At 41.3% G+C, this 17,389-nt stretch overlaps 1 protein-coding gene across 1 annotated transcript in view; it reads left to right on the forward strand.

Moving 5' to 3' along the window:
- grm7 (glutamate metabotropic receptor 7) overlaps window positions 1–17,389 on the forward strand; it is a 532,223-nt gene that overhangs the window by 284,044 nt on the left and 230,790 nt on the right. The window lies entirely within an intron of this gene.

Consider the following 17,389-nt stretch of genomic DNA (forward strand, 5'->3'; position numbering starts at 1 on the left):
TTATTTTAGAGGTTGGAGATACAGCGCAGAAACAGGTCCCTCGGCCCACCGAGTCCGCACCGACCAGCGATCCCCACACATTAACACTATCCTGCAGGCACTAGGGGTAATTTACACTTACAGTATACCAAATCATTAACCTACAATCCTGTATGTTTTTGGAGTGTGGGAGGAAACCAAAGATTTCGGAGAAAACCCACACAGGTTATGGGGCGAACGTACAAACTCCGCACAAACACGTGTAGCCAGGATCGAACGAGTCTTCAGCACTGCAAGTGCCCTAAGGCTGCAACTCTACTGCTGTGCCACCGTGCTGCCGTATACCAAGTAATCTTTGCCCCTGCAGCTACAAAGACTTTCCTTAAACAGCAACTATAATGGCAATTCAAGATGATTTTTTTGTTTTCTTCCATTCTCTAGGGGGATTGTTGGCAATAGAATCACAATGTACCTCCACTTATATTCATTAATGTCACAAACAGTTTAAGTAATGGGATGGAGAGAGAGGAAAAGCAAGGGTTACTTGAGGTTAGAGAAGTCAATATTCATATTGCTGGGGTGTCAGCTGCCCAAGCAAAATATGAGGTGCTGTTCCTTCAGTCACCTTCTCCGAGTTAATAATGATCTATTCTACATTTTCCTTGAGCTTCATCTCTTTTGATGTCATTTTTTTCATACACTTTACCCTTCCTTATCTCTGTGTCTCCCTCTCCCCCGAGTCTCAGTCTGAAGAAGGGTCTCGACCTGAAAGATAACCCATTTCTTCTATCCAGAGATGCTGCCTGTCTCGCTGAGTTACTCTCCAGCATTTTGTGTCTCTCAAAATCATAACAGTTTCACTGACCAAATTTAGAGAGGGGACATGCTGGTCATCCCGTGAACCTTCTTGCTCTCTGTTGATCACTGGCAGTTTTATTTTGTGTACTAATCCAAATATTATGCACTGAGTGCACAATAGAGGCAAAGACAAGGAAATAATAATCCAAAGGCAAAATTCTTTAGATGTAAATTCCTCAAAAATGAAGGCACAAGTAATGCTGTATATTCCGAGCATCTGTGAATGCAGAAACACAGAGAGACCACTTCAGGTTAATAATCTGGCATCAGAACTGCCAAAAGTCAGAAATGCAATCAGTTTTAAGTTGAAGAGAAGAGGGGTGGAATCCAAAGGTATGTGATGATGGAGACCAGAGGAGAGTGAGTGATCTAAGTGGTGGTGATGCCAGCTGAAAGAAGGTGATAAAACACTGAAGGAGATATAAATAGGAAATATCAGGAGAGAAAAAGAAATGAATGCTGGAACTGTGTAATGCAAGACTGAAATAGCTTATTATTCACTGTCGAATTCAAAATTGAGTCCTGAAAGTTGTAATGTACTAAGTCAAAAGGAAAAGATAATTCTAATGCATAAATAATTTCACTCGATTCCCTGGGCTTTTCTCGTCTTAATAACAAATGTCTGCTGAATTGAGGGCTTGATTTAATCCATGACGCAGAATATGAATGCACATTTTTTATCATGCTGCATTCTTTATATCACTAAGGATATTACTTTATCTACTCGTTTCAATCAGTCTGGGAACATGGCTGTAGCTTTCATCTAGTTATAAAGGAGCATCATATAAGGCGAGGTTTAGAAAGTTAAATTGAACCATGATAATAAGTCAGTTTAGTGAAATGGTTGATTATGAGTAGGATGCGAGGGTGCTTAATGGGAAAGAATGTGAAAACATCCTCGCCACATCCACTCTATCCAAGCCTTTCAATATTCTGTATGTTTCAATGAGGTTCTCCCCTCATTTTTGTACACTCCAGCAAGTACAAAATGCTGGAGTAACTCTGGGTCAGGTGGCATATCTGGAGGAAAGAAATAGGTCACGCTTCAGGTCGAGACTCTTTCTCAGCCTCTTGAGTCTTTGGTGTAAACTAGCATCTGCAATTCTTTCTTACACATGTTCTGGTATTTCTTGATACCTGCCTTACATTGATGGCTTCTAGTTTTCTTCCTATTTGTAAACAGAATTCTCTGTGTCTAGTCTATCAAAATCAACACCATTAAAAAAAACCCTAATTGGACATACCTTGGCCCTTGGCTTTCAAGAGGCAAAATTGAACCTAATTATACCATCCTGACAGGTTTAATTTCACCATTTTGGCATAATTCTTTTGAATGCGTGTAGTCTACAAAAACTTAATGAAGACTTATGGTCTGAACTAAATTGACATAACCTAGCATCACCTCCTATTTTTCTCTTCTAGAAATGAGCTTGAGCTTAGTTTATGGCTTTATGATTCTGCTTGCTTGCTTGCTTCTGGTAATTTACATTTACACACGTTAAAAATCTTCTTTAAAAAAAATTATCTATGACCTTTTCACCACAATATATCTCTGATTTATTTGTGGTGGAATTCATTTGCAAAGATTATGCCCATTCTAAAAAAAACGAATGTCATCTTGCAACTCGTGTAGCCTTCCTCCCTATAAATAAATCCACTCGCTTCCTCATCATAACTGGTAGTCTGAAATATTTGGAAAAGTAGAAGTTATGGTTTTGTTTCCAAAGTCCAAACTCTTAAACAGAATGTAATTATTCGCTGCTCATGTAATCTACCATCAACCTTTCTGGCTTAATCCCTCCCTTCACCACCTCCAGTTTAAATTCCAGTTGGAATATTTTGGAGGACCAAGTAACCAAGAACCAAGAACCATCATCTTATACCACACTGATGAATTTTTAGTTACCGATGCTTACCAATCTCCAACAGCCCGACTATTGCTTCTGCTCTTTGTCCCACGATTCAGCATACTCTGAAGTTATTAATTCTTTTGAGAAACATTTGGGAAATCTGCCCCTGCCTTTACCCTCTGATAGTTCTTCAAATAATTCAATGTGGTTGGTCAAGCAGGACTGTGCAGGAAGGAACTGCAGATGCTGCTTTAAACCGAAGATGGACACAAAATGCTGGAGTAACTCAGCGGGCCAGGCAGCATCTCTGGACAGAAGGAATGGGTGGCTTTTCGGGTCGCGACCCTTCTTCAGTGATGTCAGGAAGAGAGGGAGATACATAGATAAGGAAATACAAGGTGCGAAAATAGGTCAAAGGGAATGGATATCATGGAAAATGTAGAATAGATCATTGTTAGCTGGGAGAAGGTAACAACAAAGCAAATGGAGACAGTAAGACTGGTTAGAGAACTGGGAAGGGGGAGGGATGGAGAGGGAGGGAAAGCAAGGGTTACTTGAGTTGGAGCAGCCAATGTTCATACTGCTGGCGTGTAAGCTGCCCAAGTGAAATATGAGATGCTGTTCCTCCAATTTGTGCTGGGCCTCACTCTGACAGTGGAGGAGGCCTAGGACAGAATGTCAGTATGGGAATGGGAGGGGGAGTTAAAATGTTTAATAACAGGGAGATCAGGTAGGTTTAGGCGGAATGAGCAGAGGTGTTCTGCGAAACACCTGCAGGACGGTCTCTTTTGAAGTTCGCACTGATTGTTCATCATTGAATCTTTGCTTTCTGTATTTTTCCAGGGAAGATTAATTCTGTTTTTTATATGCGAGGCATTCTAATTTCTGACCCACAATCTATCAGATTGCCCCTTGGATCTAAAATACAAATTTCTGGAAAAGATCTAGGAAGCATGATTAGCCCAGTATCTCCCAACAGAACTCTGGGAGTTGTCCAGAACAATCAGATACTGTGAGCCCGGAGCTGAGCCTGGAACTCAGGTGGGATGACTGCTCCGGGCTGTTGGTGGGCGGTGGAGAGGCGGGTGTCGGCAGAGTCACTGGTTGGGGCCCGCAGAGGGCTCGAGTAAAGATTCTCTCTCCCCGACTCTCAGTCTGAAGAAGGGTCCTGACCCGAAACGTCACCTATTCCTTTTCTTCAGAGAAGCTGCCTGACCCACTGAGTTACTCCAGCATTTTGTGTCTATCTTCGATGTAAATCAGCATCTGCAGTTCCTTCCTACACAGGAAACTATTTGTTTGAAGTAGGGTAGCATGGTGGCGCACCTTACCGCGGCAGAGACCCGGGTTCAATCCTGACTACAAGTGCTTGTCTGAATGGAGTTTGTACGTTCTCCCCGTGACCTGCGAGAGTTTTCTTCGGGTGCTCCGGTTTCCACCCACACTCCAAAGACGTACAGCTTTGTAGGCTGATTGGCTTTGGTTAAAAATTGTAAATTGTCCCTGGTGTGTGTAGGATTGTATTAATGTGCAGGGATCGCTGGTCGGCGCGGACACGGTGGGTCAAATAGTTCATTTCCGCGCAGTATCTCTAAACTAAACTAAACTTTAAACTAAACTACTGCGAGGGAATTGCATTTATTTTTTCCCACTAGTAATTGCAGATCAGCTAGAATATATTATCAGCACTGTCCCTTGTTAATTACTGGATCAGGTTCCTTCATGTACTGTTTTTCCAAGCCAGCCACTTAGAGAAAGAACAAGGCTTTATTCTCTGAAGAAGGGTTTCGGATCGAAACGTTGCCTATTTCCTTCGCTGAGTCTGAAGAAGGGTTTTGGCCCGAAATGTTGCCTATTTCCTTCGCTCCATAGATGCTGCTGCACCCGCTGAGTTTCTCCAGCTTTTTTGTGTACCTAGGCTTTATTCTCAAGTGTTTAAGCATGTTGCAAGTGCATTCTTTGCAAACAAGGTTGTTTATCAAAATATCTTTGCTGTTTCACTCCAGTCAGATCACTAAAGTCTGATCTAATGTGCAGCAGGTATGATTTAAATTTATTGCACAATTAAATTTATGTTATTTTATGAGAAACAGTAAGTAGCTAGTTTTGATTAATGGTACAATCACCATTCTGAACAATATAAAGGAACCTGCAATGTCGCTAAAGATGCATTGGAATGTAGCAAGCAATTTTGTGATACAGTTCTCTGAACATGGCTTTTTATGTATATTACCTAAAGCATTAGAGATGAAAGAAATATATTAAGTGCTCAAATTTAATAATTGGGCCAGGCACTTGAAACTAGTCATGAAATATATCGTCCAGTTAATAGATATATTTGTTCACAATTATTTCAAATCAGCTTCATGCTAGATTCTAGATTGTCAGAGCTTGTGGATATATTGAGACATATTAAGGCCGATTTGTATTCTAATGCAAGTTGTAATAAGTAGCTTCCCACATTTACGTAATCATTGAATTAAAATATTACAGCAGTTATCTATTTTTATGACACTTATATTGGTGATAACTGCAACTGGATCACTGTGTCTCTTTACAATACACTCTGGTACGGCAGAGTATGGTGGAGGGGCTATATCCAAATTGGTCACCTCCTGCTGGACTTTCTGACCATCATGGACAGCTGCCAAGACCCCTTGCAAAGGTCACCAGTTGTCAAAGCTATGAATATCTGTCAAAGTCTTCTCGTGCGCTTCTCATCAAAGTCCCTTGAGGTGGGTGACCTCAATGTCCAGCAGCCAGCCAGCTTGGTGACACTTTCACTGGTCATGCTGCCTAATCCGTGAAGGTCATCACTGCCATATTGGGTCTACAATAAGTGGTGAGTGATCCAAATTGGATGATAAGCCTGCATCCTCACTAATCACCCAGTGGCAAATGCAGAATAGCATTGGTAATGTGACCACTGCAATGTGCTTGTGGAGACGAGTTCCAGCTTTACATTGAGGATGTTGTTCTTCCTGTGTATTGCAGTTGAGTGCATACCCAATAGTCAAAGAAAGACATCCATGAGGTGTTGTGGACACCACTAGAAGTTAAAACTGCCAGTTAAAACTTGGTTATTCTGTCTGCAATGGTAGCAGGTATGATTTAAACTTAGTGCACTTTGAATATTTATGTTCTTTCATTTTTTGAGGAACACAGTGAGTAGCTGGTTTCTGGAGATACTTCACCAGAATGACTGCAGTGGACCAAGTAGGTAGCTCCCCACCATCTCAAGGAAAAGTAGGGATGCACAATAAATGCCGGTCCTGTCAGGAATTGTCAATTCCTGGAAAATGCAACAAAACAAAATTGAACAATAGAAAATGATAATGCTCCTATTTTCAAAATTGTTTACTGCTATATAGGATACATCTAGTGTGGGAATTTTCCCAACTTCATTCTGTACATGAGTAGGAAAGAACTGCAGACACTGGCTTATATAGATAGGCACAAAATGCTGGAGTAACTTAGCGGGTTAGGCAGCATCTCTGGAGAAAAGGAATGGGGTCTTGTAAGGTTATTGAAGGGTTCCGACCCGAAATGCCACCTATTCCTTTTCTCTAGAGCTGCTGCTTGTCCCCCTAGATGGGCTTGTGTACCTCACCAGGAGAATGCTAGCCTAGCCAAGCCAAGCCAGTATCTAGGACTCCTTAAAAAAAAAAAAAGTACCCACCTACTCTCTCTCCAAAGGCACACAAGTAATATATTAGATTAGATTAGATAGCCTTTATTGTCATTCAGACCGAAGTCTGAACGAAATATATTGGTTATATATAAGCCAGACTTGTCCAATGGCATTCAGGTGCTCGCTGCATTAGCTGGAGATTCCTGCTGTCCATGTAAATTGGAGTGTTAATGCTTTTAATGTGGCTGCAATCATTGAATAGCTATCTGGACTGTGATGCATCGCCTTTTTTGGAACTTAGCAGACACTATGTAGTACATACTCCACTATTAGTTTTCAATTAAGAATCAATATCGGGAACTATTCCAACTGAGAAATGGAAATGTTACAGCATACAGTATTTCACTATTAACTTACTCCAGAAATGTGTTTGAACTATTAAATTATTAGCATACCAACTGATTTGCTTAACTAATTTCTCACCATTTTACCGCTGCACCACCACCTGCCTCTTGTTATTGATCACTAAAGTATTCTGGTAATGTTTTTGAACTTCAATAAACATGATGTATTACAGTATTCATCAATGGCATTAATATGAATTGGAAATAGCTGAAAGGTTAACGCTTATCGATTTTGCAGTCCAAGGGTCTATCAACAAGGGAAAGATGTTTTAATTTGTACTTTGTTTGTTGTTCTAATGCTTCCACGCTGAACATCAAAAAGAACATAGATGCTGGAAATCTGAATCGAAAGCAGAAATTGCTAGAAAACTTAGCAAGTTAAGCAGCATGCATGGAAACTGTTAGTACTTCGGCATAGTGGCGTAGAGGTAGAGTTGCTGCCTTACTGCTCCAGAGAGCCAGATTCAATCCTGACTTCAGGTGGTGTCAGTGCATGAGTTTGTATCTTCTCCCTGTGACTGAGTGGGTTTTCTCTGGGTGTTCTGGTTTCCTCTCATACTCCAAAGATGTACAGGTTTGTCGGTTAATTGGCTCTTGTAAAAAATTGTAAATTGTCCCTAGTGTGAAGGATAGTGCTGATGTACAGAATGATAGCTGGTCAGCGCAGACTCAGTGGGCCGAAAGGCCTGTTTCCACGCTGTATTATTCGATTGATTGCTGTGGCTAATAACATTGTCCTGTGATTAGATATTGAGGGAAGGGTCATGTTTAATGGAATTGAGATAAATGACAGGTGATCTAATCAAGGTAAGCAACATTTTGGAAGAGAGCGATGAGATGAAATCTTGGATGTTGGTTTCTCTGATGATGAATCCAGATACAGGAGAACTCTTTCAGGGTAAGGGATTTTTCTCTCCAGTCCAATGATGGATTTTCTGTAAATATCTACATGTGAGAATTATGCATGCTGGGTCTTTGAATATACTCAAGAGTGAGATTACAAAATGTGTAGGACGATCTGCAGAGGCTGGTTTATACCAAAGATAGACAGAAAATGCTGGAGTAACTCAGCATATCAGGCATCATCGCTGGAGAAAAGGAATAGGCAACATCTCAGGTTGAAACCCTTCTTCATTCCAAGGGTGCGATTTACAGATCTTTGAGCACTAAGGATTTAAGGGAACTGGGATCAGACAAGAAAGTGGACCCGAGTTAAAGATCATCAGTGGAGATATAAAGTACAGAAACAGCCCTTCAGCCCATCAGCTCCTTACTGACATTTTTGCCCATCTATGCTGATCACATTTGCGCACATTACTTCCTTGTCATTCTATTCCTTGCCCATACTAGTGGCTGTCTAAATACCTTTTGAACATTATGATTGTACCCTTCACCTTCTCTAGCAGCACATTCCACATATCAACTCCTCCCTTTGTAGAGTAATATCTCCTCACATTAGGGACGACAGATGGCACAATGGGCTAAGTGTTCGGCTGGCGACCGGAAGGTAGCCGGTTCGAATCCCGCTTGGAGTGCATACTGTTGTTGTGTCCTTGGGCAAGGCACTTCACCCACCTTTGCCTGTGTGTGAATGTGTGTGAATGTGTGTGTGTGAGTGATTGGTGGTGGTCGGAGGGGCCGTAGGCGCAGATTGGCAGCCACGCTTCCGTCAGTCTGCCCCAGGGCAGCTGTGGCTACAGAAGTAGCTTACCACCACCGAGTGTGACTGAGGAGTGAATGAATAATGCGATGTAAAGCGCCTTGAGTATTAGAAAGGCGCTATATAAATCCCATCCATTATTATTATTATTATTATTATTATTATTATTATCCCCTTAAAACTCCTTCCTCTTACTTAAACCTATGGCCTCTTGTTTTTGATTAGCGTATTAGGGGAAAAGATTCCGATTTTATACTTCATCTATGCCTCCCATAATTTTATAGGTCATCCACAGCCTCCTTAACATCAGGGGAAACAAACCCAACTTGTCCAATCTGTCTTTATAACTGAAATGTTTCCCATTTCCTGAGACCGAGAGCAAAATTTCAATCTGCAGGATTGCTTTTATTTGGGAGCCGCGGGGAAATGGAAACCAAGGACCTTAACAGTGTGTCAGGAAGTTAATGGGAACTGTGGTGACATTAACATGGCTGTTGTAATTTACCAGAGAGACCATGGGTTTCCCCTGCTACCTGATATATCCATTATACACAAGTCCAGAACATGCCCAAGCAATTCAGGGGCGACACAGTAGCACAACGGTGGAGTTGCTGCCTTGCAGTGCCAGAGATCTGGATTTGATCCTGACTGTGCTATCTCAGTGTCAGTGTGGACAGACTGAGAGGGATGTAAAGGTTTATGCAGTCATGTACGGACTTGAGTTAAGTGGGTGTAAGCAGAGGTGTGTTCAGTTGACAGAGGTTGATAATGGTGGGGATTCTTTCATGGCTGTCATTGGTGGGGACTTGAATATCTACCATTGGTGACATTGGCACACTGTGATTGGTAGTGATACTGGCACAAATGTGATTGGTGCTGATTCCAGTGTGACTGTGATTGGGGGTGATTCCACTCGTTGGGTATTTCAAATGTATATCTTAATGTTCTTCTTGCATGTGCGGCATGGTGGCACAGCGGTAGAGTTGTTGCATTGCAGTGCCAGAAACACGGGTTCAATCCTGACCTCCGGTGTTGTCTGTACGGAGTTTGTACGTTCTCCCCGTGACCGCGTTTTTTTTTCTCCGAGATCGTTGGTTTCCTCCCACACTCCAAAGACGTACATGTTTGTAGGTAATTGGCTGGTATAAGTGTAAAAAAACAATTCTCCTTAGCGTGTGTAGGATAGTGTTAATGTGTGGGGATTGCTGGTCAGTGCGGACTCAGTGGGCCAAAGGGCCTGTTTCTGCGCTGTACCTCTAAACTAAACTACAATTAAACTTAACCCAGAATGTACTACATGCAAAATAGTTCTTGTATACGTGAAAATAACATTGGATTATGAGCAAAGGCCGAGCTGTAAGCCTGCTGTTGTGATCCAAAACATATAATTTCTAGTTGGTTCTTCCGTCACGAAACATGGCTCATTTCAGTCTCTTCAGCTTTCGCTGTCTCTTTCAAACATGCGATAATGTCCACCACCAAAATGAATTGTATTCCATCAAAATTAAAGAGTTTCTACCATTCTTTGATCAATTAGGAATCTATCCAGCCTATTATTTACACAGAATGCTATGCGTTCAATCTCCAAAGCTCCAGCTTGTCTAGGCATGTACAGGATTGCATAGGTATTAGATTAGTAAAATTGCCAATGTTACATAAATAGATAATGATCCTACTCACAATAGATTAAGGATTTATACTTGTCCTGCATTTAGATGCCATAAATGTAAGTATCAATCTGGATCCCTTTAATCCATTTGGACCTTCTCCACATTTCAAAGATATTTCTAATCCCTCCTCATTAAAGCATCTGGTGCTTCTTGAGTGATTCCAGTTTTCTCTCCATCGCCACGCTTTGAAAACCATCCCAAATAGCAAGAAAACTGCAACTTGTCTTGTAATAACAAGAATTATATTCTCACTCACATAGTCTTGAGGTGTGAGATTTTCTTTTCTGGTTGGCCCGTGTGAAGAGTTGCCTCCTTCAACAGGTCTGTGTGGCAGTCAGTAATCTGAGTTGTGAGGGATAGTGTGATCCATGGTTTGCCAAGTGCATTCAACTCTGTATATCGACACTTCATACACTGACGATAAGGTAATTTCTGTATAAAAGAACTGCAGATGCTGGTTTAAATCAAAGGTACAAAATGCTGGAGTAACTCAGCGGGTGAGGCAGCATCTCTGGAGAGAAGGAATGGACGACATTTTGGGTTGAGACTGATGCCAGTTGAGGGGGCGGGACAAAGATAGGAAGTAGGCGAAGAGGCGGGGAATCAGGTAGGTTCTTTCTGTGCTTGATGCCAGAAAGTGAAAACACTGTTAAGAACACAGATACATCTGCAAGCATTCCAGCTTTGAGAGGAGCAAGAAGAAGCTTGGGACCATTTCCCAACTACCTGCCTGGAGGTATCTCTCTTTCTATGATAACGGATCTGCCTACTCCTGCTCTCCAGGTGAATCCACAGCAATAAGTCTTTCTTGATCTCATCAGAATTGTTCTCATGAGGATGTTGAAGATCTTGCAGTGCATTCTTTTCTCAGCTAATTTGCAGGATTTTGTTTTGTTTAAAACATAGAAACATAGAAAATAGGTGCAGGAGTATGCCATTCGGTCCTTCGAGCCAGCACTGCCATTCAATATGATTATGGCTGATTATCCAAAATCGGTACCCCGTTCCTGCTTTTTTCCCCATATTCCTTGTCTCTAAGAGCTAAACCTAACTCGCATTTTGCATAAATAAAAGTAGTTCCCACAAGCAGAAAATTAATTGATTTCCCATTCATAACATGCATTGTGTTCAACAGCAGAGATGAACTGATTGTTTAATATAAAAATAATTCAATAGTTCAGTGGTACTTTCTTGTCATGTACTTGGGCACATTGACATTCCTTCGCATACAGTTAAATAAAAATGTTAGTATACATAGGCACAATCGTAATTGAGACAAGAGTGCAGGAATTGCCAATGAAATAGTAAGATTAAACGAGAACTTACCAGTTCGAAGATTGATCATTATTTTATGAGGAGTACGTTGAGGGAATACGTGAAGAACCCCGCCAGGACGCATGCGTGTCATTCTTCAAAGCAGCGGTGTGAAATCACAGATAACTGTAATGACTTAAACATAGTAAGATTAGAGAAATAAATACCAGTTGAGTATATGATCATGGGTGGGAGCGGAGGGCACGTATTCCCTCAACGTACTCCTCATAAATTAACGATCAAACTTCGAACTGATAAGTTCTCGTTTAATCTTACTATTTTACTTCGGAGTCACGTGAGTGACTACGTGAAGATTTCAAAGGTCTGTGATTTCATGCCGTGGAAACGAGTCCATGCATCACATCTGCCTTAATGACTGTAGGAGGAATTGTGTCAACATAATTTAGACATGAATCCGACATTGAAATCCATGAAATGTATTAACACAAAATTATAGCCCCTATTTATGGGGTAAATTAAATTACAGAACTTAAAATTGTTTCTGCAAATGTTCCAGGGTTCATGACTGGTTTATGATAAAATAGTTGGAATGTTTTTTCCCCTGACCATCCTGCTGCCTTGAGGATTTGGTCCATTGGTACATCCAACTGCATAGCTGCCGATGTAGCTGCAGCCCTGGTGGAATGAGATTTAAAAATATTAGTATCCACCCCAGCCTGTATTAGAACCTGTTTCAGCCATCTTGAGATGGTCTGGACCGTCACTCTTTTGTGTGGTTGCTTATGGCTGACTAAAAGAGCCTTCTCATTGCCTCTGATGATTTTCGTGTTCTTCATGTATAACGACAAATGTCTTACTATACAGAGACGATCATCTGTTGGGTAAGACCTAAATTCTATATTGAGGCCTGCTGATCCCTGTCTGTTCTGCTTTACTAATTCATAAATATGAAACGTAATATTTTCAGATGAAGAAGTCATGTTGTCCAGTCTTAATTTATGTAATGACTGTACCCTTTGTGCCGTGACTAATGCCATTAGCATGACTGCTTTTAATGTCAGTCTATGTAGGGACAGAGCTGTTGCTGGAGACCAATTCCTGAGCATCTTCAGGACAATACTCACATCCCATATTTGGGAGTACCTGCTTCTTGGGGGATTGGTATTAAAAATTCCCCTCATAAGTTTTGTTACCAGTGGGTGAGTCCCAACAGAGTGATGCTCTGTTCCTTGCCATAGATAAGTTGATAGGGCACTTCTGGCGCAGTTGATGGCACTATAACTGAGCCCCTCATCATAATGGAGGCCTGCCAGGTATTCCAGAACAGACGGGATGTTCATATCTCTGTAGGTGATGCTGTTTTTGTGACAATACATCTCCCACTTCCTGATATAGACCAGTGTTTTTTGGTGGACTGTCTGTGGGCCGCCGAAATCATGTTCACTGTTCGGTCCGTCAGTCCCAGCTGTAGTAGCGGTATTTTTAAACTCTACAAATTAATAAATTCAAATAGTTATGGCATGGGTGGCTATCCCTTGTTACGGGATGAACCAATAAGTCTGGTCTATTCGGGATGGTGATACATGGTTCTAATACCATGTTCAGTATCACTGGGAACCATGGTTGAGTAGGCCAATCGGGTACTACCAAAATACCAGACGCAGTCTTGCTGTATTTTCCTTAATACCCGACTGATGAGGCAGAAAGGAGGGAATGCATAAATAAACAATTTCCCCCAGTGCAGCGAAAATGTATCTGTCGCCGCTGCCCCAGGGTCTGGTTCCCACGAAACATAGTTTGATAACTGGTGATTAAGCCTGGATGCGATTAGATCGATATCTGGTGTTCCATATCGTGCTGTGATATCAGCAATACTTTTTTATTCAACATCCATTCGGTGTTTTCATTAAATTTGCGTGACCTGGTGTCTGCCACTAAATTTAGTTTACCTGGTAGGTAAGTAGCTGATATCCAAATATCTCTTTGGATACACCATTGCCAAATTGTATTAGCCAGATTGTAACATGATGTCGATTTGTTTCCACCCATGTGGTTGATATATGCTACCACGGTGGTATTGTCAATCTGTAGTCTAACATGCTGGTGATATGACCCAGTACAATATGACTTTAGGCCATAGAATGCACCCAACATTTCCAGGTAGTTTATGCCCAGTGTTAGTATGCCTCCTGAGCAGTCCATCTACCTCCACAGCTGGAGATGGAATTGGTGGCACCCCAACCAAGTGCATTGGCATCAGTTTGTAGCACCATAGAAGGGTTGCTGATAATGATTGGATTGAAACAAAGCCAAATGTTATCTATCCACCATTTTAGTTCCATTATAGCTTTGATTGGTAGCTTCATTGGTCTGTCAAAATGACCAGCATTGATTTTGAGTGCTTGTATTTTTGCTCTCTGTAAATTTTGGTAATGTAAAGGTCCAAATTGTGTGGCTGGAAAAGCCACTTGATAATCTTCTGCTTGATAATGTTTTGTATGGAACTTGTTGAATTCTGCATTATATGATGTATAAAATAGATATAAAAGATCCCTTGACACCACTGTGAATAACTAGCTCATTGGTTGAAAATATTTTTTTGTCTGAAAGATGCACTCGTTTGTAAAATGGGAAGTTAGCTTGCCACGGCAACAAAACAATGGAATTCTTACTTGCTGCAGCATTACATATTAGTGCAGCTTTACAGCTTAGTCAAAACAGTGGTGAAATAAGTATCAAGATGCAGAGAAATGCGGGAGGAAAGTGAGACTGAATGGATGAACTGTTAAAGGTAGGAAGGCTGGAGGGTTTAAAGGACTGAAGGGGTGACGATGCAAATTAAAAGAACGGCGATATAACAAAGATAGACACTAAATGCCTGGAGTAACTCACTGAGTTAGGCAGCATCTTTGGAGAAAATGGTTAGGTGATGTTTTGGGATAGATTGATGGTGGGGGGGAAGGACTGGAAGCAAGAAAAGGACCAGGACAAATCAGGGCCAGCAACAGATGAACTCAGGCAGGGTGGTTCACTGATAGGCCAATTGTTGACTAAGGACAATGTGATACATAGGGCTGCACAGTCGAGAATCGTGATAAAACAATCTAGGTTTCAAAATCATTAATGTTGAGTGAATAATTAAGTGGAATTACTGGTGAAAGGTGTGGTGAATATGCTATAGGCTATATTTAAGAGGGAGTTAGATGTGGCCCTTGTGGCTAAAGGGATCAGGGGGTATGGAGAGAAGGCAGGTACAGGATACTGAGTTGGATGATCAGCCATGATCAAATTGAATGGCGGTGCAAGCTCGAAGGGCCGAATGGCCTACTCCTGCACCTATTTTCTATGTTTCTATGAATGCAAGTAATTTAAATAAGATGGTGGAAATGCAGTTATTGTTGAATTTTGTGTTGAATCAGGAAGGGGTGCAATGCTCCTGGTCAGAAGATGAGGTCCTGTTATTCGAGCTTGCGTTGTGCTTGGCTAGGATCGTGAAGGAGATCAAGGGCTGAATGAGGCATTCTGCAAACCATCCAGCCACTCGGCATTTGGTTTCCTCAATTTACAGGGGAACAACAGCATGAGCAGCACTAGATTGGAAAGAGAGCAAAGAAAACATTGCATTTAAGAAGGAACTGCAGATGCTGGAAAATCGAAGGTACACAAAAATGCTGGAGAAACTCAGTGGGTGCAGCAGCATCTATGGAGAGAAGGAAATAGGCAACGTTTCGGGCCAAAACCCTTCTTCAGACCAGCATGGTTTTGGTTTCGGCCCGAAACGTTGCCTATTTCCTTTGCTCCATAGATGCTGCTGCACCCGCTGAGTTTATCCAGCATTTTTGTGTACCTAAAGAAAACATTGCAACAAGTGGAGGTGTTAGATAGACTGAAGCTGAGAACAGAGTGGAATTTTCCAATGAGGATGAACAGCACCAATAGCATTGGCTCTTTATTGCAAATGGAGGGAATAAGAATTGGACTAAAATGCCAACGACACATCCCGTGAAGGGGCAGCATTACCCGGAGCCACATGCCGTCTGCATGCGATTTGCAGATAATGAAATTGTTAAAGATATGAAATAAATGAGTCATTTTAAAATTGGCATTCACTGGACCTTCATATAGACTGAAATAGAAAGGTGAACCAATCTCCAGTCACAATTGGTTAAAGAGCCACTTCTCTTAAAGCATTTCATAAATGTTTAATGTAAGTACATAATACCGAATAGCAAATTATTCCCAGACACATTTTACAAGTTCTGAAAGCTCAAGAATTGGATAATCCAGTGATTTAAATTTGATGAACTTGGGTTTATAAGGGTCATTAGACCGTATATATGGGACTTGTCAATTTATTTTGATGACATTAGCCCTTGAAATGTACAAGTGAATCACAGGATTCTTGCATGTTGCATTTTCAAAGCATTGTTACTGAGTAGAACATTTCAGGTAACGTTTAAATTGTAATTTTTTAACATTTGTAGCAATCAATTAACTAGAATCCATTCCCTGAAGATCAATTGTAAGAGGCATCAGGTAAAAAACAAGTATAACTACAGTTGCTGGAATCTGAAACAAAAACAGAAATAGCTTGCACACCAATGGTATGAACATTGAATTCTCCAATTTTAGGTAACTAACCAACAAATACTCCCCACCTCTGGGGAGTATTTTCTCCACCTCTCTTACCTGTGCCCGATCTTGATGCTCACCCATTTCTCCCGCGAATCTGCCCCCTTTCCCCTTTCCCCTTCACCTATCTCCTTCCACCTATATCCTTTCCTCTGGTTTCAACTTTCACACCTCTTCGCTTATCTCAGTGCCTTTTCCCTTTTCAACTCTGGCCTTTGTTCGACCATCTACCAATCAAAACCCCCTCACCTGTATCCATCTATCACTTGCCTGAAAATAGACACTAAATGCTGGAGTAACTCAGTGGGACAGGCAGCATCTCTGGAGAGGAGGAATAGGTGACCTCAGTCTGAAGAAGGGTCTTGACCTGAACCCATCACCCATTCCTTGTCTCCGGAGATGCTGCCTGATCCGCTGAGTTACTCCAGCATATGGTGTCTATCTTCGGTGTAAACCAGCATCAGCAGTTCCTTCCTGCACATATCACTTGCCTGACTTTGTTCTGCCCCCACCTCTCTTCCAGCTCTCTCACAGCCTAATAAAATCTGCCTTAAAATGGGTCCTGACCCATACCTTAATTACTTGTTTAATTCCGATTATATGTTTTTATTACGATTACTATGTAAGGTGTCCTTGAGATGTATGAAAGGCGCCCATTAAATAAAATTTATTATTATTATTATACCTGCCTATGCATGTCCTCCAACGTTGCTGCCTGTTCTGTTGAGTTATCTCAGTACTTTGTGTCTGTGCCCCGAACCCACATGCTATGATTAGCCCCAAGGCTTATAAATTCAGGCTCATTTAGGGGCTAGTGATCTTTGCCTTTCATTGAGATGCACAGTGCAGACATGCAGCAGTTTTATCAATGATACCTGAAGGTGAAAGTTCAGTAAATAAAACTTATGGTGGCAGAGTCTGTTGCTTAGATGTCAATGCCCCAATGCGCTTTAATCCAGTCATCCAGTTTATTACACCTTGTTTTACTGCTAGTTGGAAACGAGAGCTCTGGGTTCCTCAATGCTATTCCCGTTTCTGTTAGTAGAGCAGACACGAGTGCCACGTAATTTGATGGCATCACCATGATCACAGATGACACTGGGTGAACTGACAGCGGGGGTGGATGCTATTTTTGATAAAACATGCATAACATTGAATCAATACATGATTCACATACAAAAAAAAAGCAGACATGATATGCTACAATTTTCAGGCAACAAGATAAAATCAAGCAAGGAGGGTCAAAAAAGCAATTTACGAAAGATGTTTCAGTTAGCAAAGACGTTAATAGTTGACAGGCATAGGCTATGTTTTTCCATTTTCAATAAAATAAGTAATTAGTTTGAATTTGTAACAAAGTCAGGGAAAGAAAGAGGTTAGTAAACATTTCTTTCTAAAAATTCTGGAAAGGTTCAAATCTGATTTGCCAG

This window comes from Amblyraja radiata, chromosome 18 (genome assembly GCF_010909765.2).
Source record: "Amblyraja radiata isolate CabotCenter1 chromosome 18, sAmbRad1.1.pri, whole genome shotgun sequence".
Classification (NCBI taxonomy): Eukaryota; Metazoa; Chordata; class Chondrichthyes; order Rajiformes; family Rajidae; genus Amblyraja; species Amblyraja radiata.